Source organism: Cryptomeria japonica, chromosome 3 (assembly GCF_030272615.1).
Source record: "Cryptomeria japonica chromosome 3, Sugi_1.0, whole genome shotgun sequence".
NCBI lineage: Eukaryota > Viridiplantae > Streptophyta > Pinopsida > Cupressales > Cupressaceae > Cryptomeria > Cryptomeria japonica.
In genome coordinates, this window is record NC_081407.1 from 628,401,064 (window position 1) to 628,416,587 (window position 15,524).

A 15,524-nucleotide genomic window follows, 5' to 3' on the forward strand; every position below is an offset into this window, starting at 1 on the left:
TCGAGGCAATCCCTATGACTTACACTACGAGCAAACAAATAGCAAAGTTCATCCTGAATTACATTATCTATAGATATGGAGTCCCAATATGCATTGTGACAGATAATGGAAGACTAGTCAAGAACCAAGAAGTAAGTGAACTTTGTGTTAGACAATTCAAATAACCAGAAGACAACTGAGAGGGGGGGGGGTGAATCAGTTGTCACCAGATTACAAAAACCTTAAGCAATTAAAACTTTATTGTTGGAACACATAAGATCAATACCAGAATACATAAACCAATTACCAAAATAGCAGATATACCAATTAAGCACAAGCAATAATTAGAGAATAGATACCATCCACATGACACCAAGATTTGTTCGTGGAAAACCCATTAAAGGGAAAAACCACGGTGGGAAGCCTACCCATAGTCAGATAATACTTTTGCAGTAAGTATGCAATTACAAATCAAGGGGCCTACATTTGCAGGAAGGCCAACAGCCTAGAGCACACTTCTCATTACAAAAGGAGTCTCACTGACTACATAAAAATCTAGACTACAATCCGAAAGGAAGAATGAACTGCAATAATAACATCTCCTATGCCTAAATATAGTTCTGGTTAAGCTCAATACCTGAGTTCTTAAACCTCTTGCATAAGCCCAACTCGATCACCTATGATCGACCAAATCCTCTGTATGAATGATTATTACATTATTCACTACTATACCATTCCATCCATTATCCATCATGATTTACAATGAGATCATACACATATATATACAAACCCTTGACATTAAACAATTAGGTCGGCCACCAGACAATAAAACCTATTACATAATTATAAAACATGTCGGCCTGAGACCAAACAAGTATTATCCAACCCATAAGTCATCCTAGAAACACATCGAGGAGTACCAATAACAAGTTACATTAAGTTGGTCCAAAACCTAGATAGTATCAGACCCAATTTAGGTCCACACACGCTAAAGCAATGATCCCAATCAGTCAAGCCTCAAACATGATCACCATCAACATCCCAAATCCTTACTAGAATCCTCACCAACACCACTTATGCATAGCATCAAAAGATCTTCAGCAAAGCTTTGCTAGTGAAACCCTCATCGGATCAACAAACCAGGCTTACCAACATATAAGATAGCATCCAATCACCAAATCAAAACCAATTGACTGAACATGAACCTCAGTATCATGAATAGCATATCTAAGCTAATTCAATAAGCCAAAGCATACTAGAGTATACCGGTTCAACATGATCTAACCAACCAGAAACCAAACATCCTACCGGGACCAATCAGATACTGGTAAACAACCAAAGCAGCTAGTGTTGACATCAATGAAAAAACATCAATGCAACACATAATCAATTCCTCCAAATTGCCAAAAATCTCCCCCTTTGGCATTTATGACAACACTAGATGTGAAAAACATCCAAGTGCCAAGAAATGCCAAACAAATCTCCCACACAAGAATATAGCAATGAAGTTTTGATCCATACTCTCCCTGTAGATGATATCTCAGTTAAGTTCTACAAATTTCTCCCCCTAATGTATATAACTCCTTAAGTTTTTCACATGAATATCTCTCCCCCTTTGACATCAATGCCAAAGATCTGACATAAATATCAAAGTAAAATCATAAACCACTGAATCAGAAGACTAACTACTCCCCCTGAGTAGTAGCATCACCACATCAATATAGAATGAATAATATCTCTGATAATGCATACCATACTGATGCCAAATAGAATCAATTAGTTTTCTATCGGAAGGGCAGAAACCCCTAATCTGTCTCTGAGGTACTCAAATGATTCTTTAGGAAAAGGTTTAGTGAAGATGTCCACAATCTGCTCTTTAGTGTTAACATAAACCAATCTAACTTCATTTTCTTTCACCTTTTCCTTCAAAAAGTTATACTTGATAGATATGTGCTTTGTCTAAGAGTGAAATACCAGATTCTTTGAATGTCTATAGGAGTAGAGTTATCACAGTGAATAACTACTAGTCCATTGCAATTCACTTTTATATCCTTCAACATTTGCTGCATCCATAGAACTTGTGTACAATTAGTATAGCAACAACAACATACTCAACTTCAACAGTAGATAGGGAAGTACATGACTGTTTCTTGTTGATCCATGAAATAAGTTTCTTTCCAAGAAAGAAAGCTCCACTGGAAGTACTTTTTCGGTCATCAACATCACCTGCCCAATTTGCATCTGTATATGCACATAAAGTAAAGTCATCATCTTTAGGATACCACAAACCATATTCATATGGTCCTTGTAAGTATCTAAAAATCATTTTCATCACACTCTCATGATTTTCTCTAGGATCACTTTGATATCTTGATTCAATGCAAACTGCATTCATTATGTTCGGTCTAGTCTGAGTCAAATATAACAGACCTCCAATCATAGACTTGTATCTTGTAGGATTTACCGGTGCAGATTCATCTTTCTTTGTCAATTTCTCACTTGTAACCACAGGAGTACTAACCGGTTTAGAATTTTCCATACCAAATTTCTTCAACATCTCTCTAGCATACTTAGTTTGACAGATGAAAATTCCTTTATCAGACTGAGTAATCTGCAAACCTAAGAAAAATTTCATTTCTCCAATCATAGACATTTTAAATTCATTCTCCATATTGTTAGAAAATTCCATGCACAACTTATCTTTACCTCCAAAAATTATGTTATCAACAAAGACCTCAATAATCAGTATATCATCATCAGTGACTTTATAATATAGATTACTATCAGCATTACTTTTAGTGAAACTAAGTTTTAAAAGATATTTGTCCAACCTTGCATACCAAGCTCTAGGTGCCCGTTTCAATCCATATAAGGCTTTCTTTAACCTACAAACCATATTTTTATCATCTAAAAGTGAAAAACCATCAGGTTGCTCAATATAAACTTCCTCATCAAGATCCCCATTCAAAAAATCATACTTAACATCCATCTGATAAACTTTGTAATTTTTATGTGCAACATAAGCAAGTAATAATCTTATAGCTTCAATCCTAGCTACAGGTGCAAAAGTTTCACCATAATCAATTCCTTCCTTCTGAGAATATTGTTTACAAACCAATCTAGATTTATTCCTCACAACTTGTCCATCTTCATTTAATTTATTCCTAAAAACCCATTTAGTTCCAATAACATTCTTATTTTTAGGTCAGGGAACTAAAATCCATGTTTTATTCTTTTCTATCTAATCTAATTCTTCTTTTGTAGCTTTCATCCAACATTTATCTTTACATGCTTCAATTACTGATACTGGTTCAACTTGAGAAATTAAACATACCTCATTAACTACCAATCTTCTTCTTGTCATCACTCCATTGTTTCTATCCCCAATGATCTGATCTTCTGAATGATTCAACCTTACATACCTAAGAGTCTTTTGAGTCTATGTTCCTCTTTCCCGTTCTTCAGTTACTGTTGAATTTTCTGATACTACCGGAGTAACTGGTTCAACATTTTGTTCGGGCAAAGGTGTTACCAGTTCAGTTATTCTTGCTCATAAATTCCGTTTTGACTTCTATTCAACTAATCCACATTGACATTAGCACTCTCCATAATTCTATGAAATCCTTTGTTATAACATCTATATGCTTTTCTTTCATTAGAATAAAGAAGAAAATTCCTTCATCACATCTAGGATCAAACTTGCCAATGAAATCATCTCTCTTGATATAATATTTACTACCAAAGATTCTGAAATACTTAACTATAGATGTATTGTCAAACCATAATTCATAAGGTGTCTTACTGGTTTCTCCTTTGATATGAACCCCATTGAATGTATAAATTGATATGCTCACTGCTTCTCTCTAGTAGATATGAGGTACATTAGCTTCCATCATCATGGTTCTAGCAGCATCCAAGATATTTTGTTCTTTCTTTCCACAACTCCATTCTACTAAGGTGTCCGGGGAGCAGAAAATTGTCTCCTTATGCCATGCTTCTCACAAAAGTTAGTAAACTCATCAAATGTGAATTATCCACCATGATCTGACCTTAAGCACTTAATCTTCAATCCTGTCTCATTTTCAACCTTAGCTTTAAATATTTTAAACTTTTCAAAAGCCTCATATTTTTCCCTCAGAAAAGTAACCCATGTCATTCTAGAATAATCATCAATGATTAGCATAAAATATCTATCACCTTGAAATTTTTTGATTCTAGCAGGACCACACAAATCAATATGAATAAGATCAAGAACATCATTAGATTTGTCTTGTATACTCTTAAAAGGGGTTTTGACTTGTTTTCCTATTTCAAATTCTTTACATACCGGATTATAGGGCTTCACAATCTTAGGTATGTCTCTAACTTCCTTAGTTGAACTGATCTTTACCATGCAATCAAAATTCACATGACATAGCCTTTTATGCCATAGCCAACTCTCATCAATTTGTGCAATCAAACATGTCTTCTCATTAGAATACAAATGAAATATATTACCTTTAGTCTGAGTACCGGTTGCAATCTCCAATCCAGATCTATTAATGATTTTGTATTTTCCATCCTTGAATTGTAATTGAAATCCCTTATCCACCAATTTTCCTACACTCAAAAGATTATGCCTTAAAACTTCAACATAATAAACATTATCAGTATTGTGCTTACCATCTAATGATATAGTTCCTCTTCCTTTGATCATGCATGCTTTGTCATCTCCAAATCTAACCAGACCACCCTCAAATTCTTGCAAAGATAGAAACTTCCTTTTATCTCCAGTCATATGATGTGAACCTCCACTGTCAATTATCCATTCATCCTTATCTTCAATTTTAGCAGAAAGGGCCTTTTCTTCAGGTATATTCTCTTCCAGTGCCAGATCATCTTCCTTGATAGCCAGGAACACCCATTCCTTTCCATTGCTGGAACCACTAGCAGAGTCTTGTGCCGGTTCATCATCAAAATCATTCACACCTTCCTCATCTGCAAAGTAACATGATTTATCTCTATTTTTCCTATACTTATGATTGTTCTGATATCCGGGGTTAGGCTTAAAAGATCTTCTATCTCTTTATTTAAATCTTGAATTTCGTTCAGGACATCTATATGAAAAATGACCTATCTTATTACATGATGCAAAACATTTAAAAGGTGATTTTCCTTCATACTTACTTCTTACCGATCCTTTAGGTACTCTTCTAGCAAATAGGGCTTCAAGTTGCTCAAATTCTTCATCTTCTCTCTTCATATCATCCAATTCCTTTGCATACAAAGCTTTCTAATCTTTCTTGTTGGTTGATGATGTGAATGCATGAAAAGCAGGTTCAAACTTCACAGCTCCAGAAGATCCAAATTCTTCAAGCTCAAAAGAAGATAATTTCCCAACCAAGGTATCCCTATTGACATAAGTATTAGCCATTGTTATCAATTCATTAATTGCAGTAGCCTTCATCTTATAAGCTGATGGTAAAGCTCTCAGAACTTTAGAAACTATTTCATCTTCACTCAAAGATCCACCACAACATTGAATTCCCATGACAATTTCATTTACCCTTTCCATGAATGCAGTAATCCTTTCATCTTATTCCATCTTCAAATTTTCATATCTCACCCTATAACCATCAAGTTTAGCAATCTTAATAGTAGGGTAACCTTCATTTAGAGTCTCCAACTTGTCCCATATAGCTTTTGCTGACGATTTGTCAGTCAATCCCATTATTTGTTGATCAAAAAGTGCACACAAGAGGGCTTCTCTAGCTCTACAATCATTCTCAAGCTCCTCATCCAAGTTTGTTGGAGGAGGATTGCCATTTGCCAGATGTTGGATTAAAAGGAGTAACCCCATTCTCTGTGATCTCCCAAATTTCCTTACCAAGACATCTCAAATGAGTCTCCATCTGAATCTTCCATACTCTATAATTTGTTCCATCAAGCCTAAGAATTTCTTTCCAAAAGACAACTACAAATGAACTAGATGAACTTGAACTATTAGATTCCATAGGATCTTCCACAAGTAGTTAAGCTTCTGTAGAGAGGACCAGAGCTCTGATACCAATTGTTAGATAGTTCAAATAACCGAAAGACAATTGAGAGGGGGAGGTGAATCAACTGTCACCAGATTACCAAAACCTTAAGCAATCAAAGCTTTATTAGCAGAACACATAAGAGAAATACTAGAGTACATAAACTAATTACCAAAATAACAGATATAACAATTAAGCACAAGCAACAATTAAAGAATAGATACCATCCACATGACACCAAGATTTGTACGTGGAAAACCCGATAAAGGGAAAAACCACAGTGGGAAGCCTACCCATAGTTAGATAATACTTGTGTAGTAAGTATGTGATTACAAATTGAGGGGCCTACACTTGCAACAAGGCCAACATCCTAGAGAAAACTTCTCATTACAAAAGGAGTCTCATTGATTACATAAAAATCCATACTACAATCCAGAAGGAAGAATGAACTGCACTAATAGCATCTCCTATACCTAAATACAGTTCCGGTTAAGCTCAATACTGGAGGTATTAAAACTCTTAAATAAACCCAACTTGATTACCTATATTAGACCAAATCCTCTGCATGAATGATTATTATATTATTAGCTCCTATACCATTCCATCCATTATCCATCATGATTTACAATGAGATCATACACATATATACAAACCCTTGACCTTACACAATTAGGTCGGCCGCCAGACAATAAAATCTATTACATAATTATAAAACATGTCAGCCTGAGACCAAACAAGCATTATCCAACCCATAAGTCATCCCGAAAACACATCAAGGAGTCCCAACAACATGTTACATTAAGTCGGTCCAAACCTAGATAGTACCGGACCCAATTTAGGTCCAAACACACTAAAGTAATGATCCCAATCAGTCAAGCATTGAACATGATAACCATCAACATCCTGAATCCTTACTAGAAGCCGCACCAACACCACTTATGCATAGCATCAAAAGATATTTAACAAAGCTATGTCAATGAAACCCTCACCAGATCAACAAACCAGGCTTACCAGCATATAAGATAGCATCTGATCACCAAATCAAAACCAACTGTCTGAACATGAATCTAAGTAGCATGAATAGAAAATTTAAGCCAAAGCATATTGGAGTATACCGGATCAACATGATCTAACCAACCAGAAACCAAACATCCTACTAGGACCAATCGGATATCGGTAAACAACCAAATCAGCTAGTGTTGACATCCATGATAAAACATCAATGCAACACATAATCCATTCCTCCATATTGCCAACACTTTGTGAGCAGTTTCACATCCAACAGTGATTTGCAACTCCATATTATCTGCAAAGCAATGGACAAGCAGAGGCAAAAAACAAAACAATTTTGAAAATTCTGAAGAAATTTGTCACTGAAACAGGACGTGATTGGCACATTTAGCTCAACCATGCTCTTTGGGCCTATAAAATCAGTGTACGAACTACAACAGGAGCTACACCGTATTCATTGGTATATGGTGCATAAGCTATTTTACCTATTGAGGTAGAATTGACATCTCTAAGAGTATCTCTAAAGAACATCATATCCAAGGAAGATTACAGAGTATCCAGATTGTAAGAGTTGGAATTATTAGATGAAAAGAGACAAACTTCTCTAAATCACCTACAAGGTTATCATAACCAAATGAGAAGAAGATACAACAAAAGGGTGAGACCACATTTTTTTGAAGTGGGAGATCTTGTCCTTAAAGAAAATCAAAGAAAACTAGTAGTAGAGCGACAACGACTAGGTAAGTTTGAACCTAACTGGTTGGGACCATTCATCATCATAGGAGTTGTTGGCAATGGTGCCTATGATTTATCCACCATGGAAGGAGAGTCACTCCCCGATCCTATGAATACTATTCACCTAAAAAGATATTACATCTAAGAGACAACTTCATTTTAAATTCAGCATTGCATTTGCATATTTCTTCACTATATTGCATCGCATATTAATCATTGCACAATATATAACTGCATATTAATAATTGCACAACATGTAGCTGCATATCATTACTTCTTTCTCATGTAGTTGCATATCATTGCTGCTTGTTCATGTAGTTGCATCAATAAAACAAGGTAACTGTCCAAATTTATCATTCGTTTACATTCAAGAGAAATAAGGGTCATCTCCTTTCTTAGATAGTCGGACATGAAGTTTTTGAGATCCTGAAGTCATTCATTTTCAACATCACCCTGTGACGACACTTTGTCTATAGTTGAGTAGAGATTTCACTATTTGTGCCTTGTAAACCTAAAATATATCAATTACTATATCTCACATATTAACAAAATCTCTAATGCATTCTAGACACCTAGTTGACCATATGACTAGTGAAAAATCTAATATTTTGCTTCAGCGCCGCTTTAATCGTCATACCCAAGTAGGTTTCATTACTTACAAGTCAAGGCAAGAAAATAAAAGAAAAAAATGCTATGCCAATATCCATCTCAAGGCAAAAAGAGAAATGATATATAAATAAAATATCATGCATACAAGTGCGACAAAAAGATTGACTATGGGAACATGCAAATAAATCCATCAGGGCTATGGATGCTTGCTTGCAATGGAGTAATATTTAAGAGATTACGATTTATAACCTCATTGAAGCCCTTAAAGCTTGCTGGAAGCAAGGCTCTATCCAGGATGTTTTTAAGTTAGAATAATCCATGTAGCTAGTCATATAGGATGCCAAGGATCTTTAGTAAACACAAGAGAGGGAATTAACTCACTTGCACATACATGGGCAAAATAAGATTAAATTTTCAAGAATCAATGGGGAAGTTTGTCATGTCTCCATTTGTAAATCCTAGTCACTAAGTGTGTTAATTTGCATGTTCCAAGGGATCTTGAGGATCAATTGATCGCTTATATATGAGATGTTTTGCACCTCCAATTCAATTGGTGTATTACAAAATGCTAAACAAACACAGTCATCCTTGATTCAAATAGGAATTGCATCTTCATCATACATACTGCATTAGCATAAGTCATGCCAAAATTCAATGTCTCCATATGCATGTTGCAGATCATCATATCATCATAGGTCTGCATATTGGGGGCATAATTGAAAAAATCCTAAAAATCGTAAAAAGTCATGAAAAAATCCTAAAAAATCTTAAAAAAGCAAAGTACCAAAAAACATTTGCAAAAAGATTTGAAAAACTTAAACATTGGAAAACAACAAAATCAAAACAAAAACATTCGAAAAACGATCCTAAAAAAAGCACAAAAACATCAAAAAATAAAAAATCAACCAAAATCATTCGAAAGTGATCCAAAAAATCCAAAAAACATAAAAAAATCAATCAATCAGAAAAATTGCAATAAAATATCTCGCGAAAAACAAATACCCTAGTAGATATCTAACAAACTCTTTGCACGAAGTCAAACAATGGATATAACTATCTTATCAAACATCTTGAACCAAACTGATCAATCTGTCTTATCAATCATATCAATATCCAAATCAAAATGATCATATCTTGTCTTAAACACAAGATGATACACTCGTAATCATATAGATTAGTCTTAAACAGGGTCCGCAACTTTATGAGATCAGACATTATCAACCATCACATCAAACAAATCAAAGCAAAGGCTTATTCAATAAAGCTGTTGAATTTTTCTAATTTGGTTTTATCTTTTATCAATTGGCGAAGATCATGTTTCTATGCTACTCAAGGATGCCCAAAAGTGACTAGAGGAGCTATGATGAGCATGATCCTTTTCTTTGTTTGTTGTTTGTGGTGTAAATCAATGAAGTTATGGGGAAATGGTGTTATGGGTGTCTATGATAAGAGCGTTTAATATTTGAATGCCACACATACCTTGACTCCTAGAATCATTCCCAGAATGGAGGGTTTATTCCTTGTCTGCTACGTGTTTGTTTCTTGCAATGAGATATCTTTATGTCTTGGTTCTTTATACCTTGATATACGTAGCTTCATTGTTACAAAATAAGGCTCAGTGATGAAAATGTGTTGCACTATGAAAAAAGACACAAGGGATCATTAATCATCAATCACCTCATTTCATTTTTCTAAATCTCATCATGCTGATTGTCTCAATCAAGATCATTCTTTTTCGTGGATTGTCCTAGTTTTTATTTCTCATCATTCTATCATTTAACACCATTTATCTCTCATCAATTTTTCATCATACTAATATTTATTCTAATTAAGTGGAAAGGATGAAATAATATTCTGGCACATTTGAAACAAAAAGCATTAATTGCATTCATCTAACTGATTCACTTAGTTGATTCATTTAATATTATTTAGTTTGTTCATTCATTTAGTTCATTTAATTTCATATTAGTTGTATTTCATTTAAAGTGTGTTATCATTTTAACCACTTTTATATAGTCACATACACTTTAATTGCATTGCATTTAATCACATAACATTGTATTCATTTTAAAATCATACATCACATAAACAACATTTAAGATTATCATATATAATTGCATCACATAGAATAATGCATCACATAGAAAGCACAAGTAAAATCATATAGACTGCAAAATAGAAACATGCATCATCAACAGAACACAAGCATGCAGATCGCCACCAAAACTGCATATCATATACAATTCAAAAATGATATTGTGTCATTATATAAAACAAAAGGCCCAATGGCTCAAGTAAGATCATCAATAGTGTCAAGCAAGACTACCTCTATCACTAGGAGGATCCTGTCTACTGGATATTGCTCCAGGATGTCCTGACGATGCCCAAGGTGGACCCATAACACCCTCACTGTTGGTCGTCTGCGATGTAGACCTGCTAGAGCCCGATCTACCTCTGGACTCGCTAAAACTAGGAGCCCTCTGTCTCTCAGGAACTATACCATGATAGAGCTGTCTGTAGTATAATGCTTCCCGAGAAACATAGTAAAGTCTATTAGAATGTGCCTATATATCTGTGCCTAGAGTGAACTGCTGATCTTATGCATCTCGAACTAGCTATACACATCGCCATGCATCATCTTGCTCAGCTCTGGCCTGATCCCTCTTTATAACAACAACAACATACTCTCATCGGAATAAGGCCCTATCATCTTGTCTCCCTTGCCTCTCCCTCGCAAAGGCATCCTCTAAGCTCTGGATCCATGCTCTCAAGACCTGCGGATCATTGTCATCATCATCTCATCCCTGTACACCTGCCTCTGCAGCATGAGCATCCTCAAGCTTAGGCGTATCACTGTCATGCGAGCTCTCCTCCTCATCTCGCTTACTGCTAGATGATCCAGAAGATGAACCATCATCCTCTCTACCAGACTCGGTGTCTCCACCGATGTCTACATCCTCATCCTCCTCCTCCTCACCTACCGTAGCAATGGTTGCAACCCATCCAGTCCTTCTCTCCCCCTTCCTCCTTGTGGCCTCTAGTGCTGAATCTATTGTAGTGAGATAGGAATAGTAGGATCTATCAAAGGAACAGGTATGTGTGGCAACCACCAACCATCATACTGAGGCATAGTCCCTGGATCCATCAAACCAACTCCCCATCCCCACTACATAGGAAGAAATGCATCAAACTCAGTAATCGCAATGTGTGGCTAAACACACGCTCTCGAATCCCCAACCTCTTGACATATCCAATGAAAATAGGTCGTAACATCAGGAATACCCTATATCTCCTCAAACTGTCGAAGTACATGACCTAGAAGATGAATATCAATGACCCTAAAGTGACCAATTCCATGACCAATCAAATATCTTTGCTATCGAAAATAAGGCAAGTGTTGCGCATCATCGACCCAATCGAGGCAACCAAGGTATGGCCTCCAAGTAAAGTACTGCAATATATAAAACTGGTGCCTTCAATAGAGGGTGTTCCCTACACCCCTATGCCTAATCCCTGTTGTATACATGTACGCATATGGCTGCTCATCCTAAAGATATACATGCACAGTCAGTTGAGCAATAGCTATATGCTCCCATATCCAAACTTGGAGTAGTGTCAACCCCGCATCTGATAGATCCCTGTCTAAGATACACAATATCATGCATCTGATGGTACAAAGTGGCAAGTAGACAATGACCCCATGCAAACACCCGTTTGTGCACAATCATGTCATGCATAACTCTACCCCAACCAACCACGAACCCATGTGTCCTCTTGTCAGGAATAATTAGATCTACTACTATACTATATAGCACAATGGTGAGGTCATCATAATCCATCGCCTCCCAAGAGATCTCACGCCAACCTCTAATTTAGAGCTCCTTGTTTGTACATTCACACAACTCACACATGCCGACTATACCAACTTGATGATCATATATCACCCTCACACCATGAATGGGAATGCACAAGATGCGCCATACATCCTCAAAAGTGATCGATGCCTCTCCATTAGGTAAATGGAAAGAACATGTCTCTGAATGTCAGTGCTCAACTAACGTTGTGATCATGGCCCTGTTGGCTGTAACCTCAAGAAAGTGCAATACATGATACAAACCAACATGTCGAACTAAAGAAATGTCCTCAACACTCAACTGGGATCAAAGATCAAGACCATCAAGCCTCATCTGTCTGCATACTAGTACACTCAGATTCTCCAGCAAGTGAAAACACGAAAAAGTCAGACAAATATTTGCATGACAAATTTCAAGCATACATATTAAAAAATCAACAAAATCAACAAATGTGAATCATTTAAGTCTGATGTGCATCATTAACAACATATGCAAACCAATAATTATAAATGCGCAACACTAAAGACAATTGTGAATTATCAGGAACAAATGTGCATCAATAGGAGCAAATGCGCACCATTAAAAACAATTGCAAATTAAAAATACAGTTGTGTATCAGTTAAAGCAATTGTGAATTATTAAAGACAAATGCGCATAAAACGACACACAAAAGTGAATCACATAAAATTGGAATCTCTGAGCAAAATTTGAAAAATTTAGCACAAACATTAAAAATGAGTAAATTTTTCCAAATACGTACCATGCCTTCAGTCCTAGGTGGTCTCTGGTATGATCGGACTCAATCAGATAAGTGCAATCACGCTCGAAAGTCTACCATTATGTTCGCAAAGTCATAGGAAAGCTCAAAAATCATAAGGAACTCCAAGAACTCAAATGAATGCAAATGGGCAAATGAAAGGTTAAAATAACTATTTATAGCTCAAAATTAGGGGTTTTACCACTCTGACGGCTGTGGTCCCCCTGAAATTCAATGTACTTGTAGACATATCAAACGGAATTGAAATTGCCCGAAACTTGAAACAATTGCTCACTAGCACTGTATCAGAAAAACAATCTCAATTCTATAATTTTTTTACCATTTTTCTCGAGGGGGCATATTTACACCTAAAAGCGTCACTGGGACATACTGGGGTATAATTTTTTTCATTTTCTTTGAAACATCATCATTTCAACATCGTATCAAAGAGGGGCAAATGTATACACCCAAAAATGTTTGTCAATCATGTACTAATTTATTGTCTTATTAGTTAAATAATTATTTAATTATTTAATTAAGCTAATTTATTCTTCTAAACTAATTCAAATCATCACTTTCTACATTACTAATTATCCAATTTCTATCTATTAATCAATTCACCATTAACCCCCTTTTCAGATATTAACTAAATATTAATTATGATTTATTCCTTGATTAAATAATCTTTATTATTAATTAATCCTATTTCTAATGATTAAATAATTTCATTTAAATTGTTTAATTAATTCATTCATTCCTCAAAATCCCCAAATTCGAATTTCAACTCATTTCAACTCATTTCATTTTCCCAAATTCACATTTCACCAAATCTGAATTTCAATAAATTTCAGTAAATCTCATGTGCATTTTAGCATTCGAAAATCAAAATTCAAATTCAAATCAAAATGAAAATGAATTTAAATTCAATCTCCTACAACACATGTTGAAAATATTAACTGGTTCATCAAATCAATTAACTCAGTTAACTCTTCAATCTGCCCCTTTCACTCCAAATCACCTTTTCTGACTAATTAATCAATTGAGTCTTCTCCTCAATCCATTCAGTCAACTGGATAATCTATTTCGTCATCTCCCTAATCTATTTAGTCCACTGATCAATCAAATGAGTTAACAAATTAATCTATCATGTTAATGGATCAATCAATCCACTTAATTGATCAATCAAAATCAGTTATCTATCAATCAACACTTCAGTTCAATTTCTCTCCCCATCTCACTTGAAAAATCTATAAAAGCAAGACTTATTTCCCAATTTCAATCTAGAATCACTGTTGATGACAAGCTCATCTTTGCACTATTAATCATACTTTATGGTTTAAATTTTTTAATTATTTGTTAACAATATGCTTGGCGGCATCCTTATAACTTTCATGTTTATTCATTTTTGCTACTATATTCTGCTTATTGGAAGTTATTAGGAATGATATCTTATGGTTAAATATTTTACTTTTTTGATTAATTCGCAAGTATGAATGCCATTATAACTAGAAATATATTGCTTTGTTCTGTTTGATCTTCATAAATGTATTTTTTAATATATTTTAATGAGAACAAGCAAATTTAGGCGGACAACTCCAGTTCAGTGGCCACTTGTATAATGACGGATCTTGAAATATTCTCGATTGAAGATCCTCTTGATCTTCTCTGTGTCTATTTCATCGACTGTCTTGGAAATTTAACTTCCTTCCGAAGTTTATATTAAGTTTCTCTAGTTCGGTTGTAGTCGTTACTCTACTTTAAGCGGGTATAAATAGTTTGAATTTGAATAAAGATGGATATCTATAAATATCCAGTTAAGATCTATAGAATGTAATAGGAAAATTAGTCAGTAAGTTAGCCAAAATTAGAGCTCCATATTTTGTAATCAACAAGTCTGTTTTTACTTCCTGTTGGAAGTTCATTTCAATGAAAACCAGAAGTTGATCTAAGAATTCTTGTATTTAGGATACCACCAGAGGAAGAGTAGGGTCCGCTCAACCAAAGGGAGGTGATCCTTGTGTTATTTATTTTTCATGTTCAGTTTTGTGCATTAAAATTTATCTCACATTGTTTAGATTCTTTGTTAATATGCAGTTGATTAGATAAGTGTTAAATTTCAAAAGTTGTAGTTGTTTAAATCTCTGTTTAGATATTGTTTTGATAAATGCATGTTAAGAAGTTTTAGTTTTCTGTTGTCATTTAGTTCCTTTATAGTAAATGAATTTTGTTTTTCATTTTAGTAAGATGAAGAATTTGGGACTAAGAAAAGAATAAAAGCATTGTTGGGTTAACTCATGGAATTTAGCTGTTTTCTGGTTTAAGTAGATTTCATTTCTGCAATTATAACTAAGATTTGTTTCCTGCAAACGTAAATCAGATTTCACTTTTAGCAAGCATAAAATAGGTTCATTTTCAGCATTTAGTGATAGATTTCATTTCATAGAAAGATAAAAGTTATTTAAATTTGTGATTAGTCAATTCCATGATTTATATCTTAAACTTTGTTTCATTCATACTCGGTATCAGATTTGAATTCTTCACAGGATAGTTGAATCTAGTGAC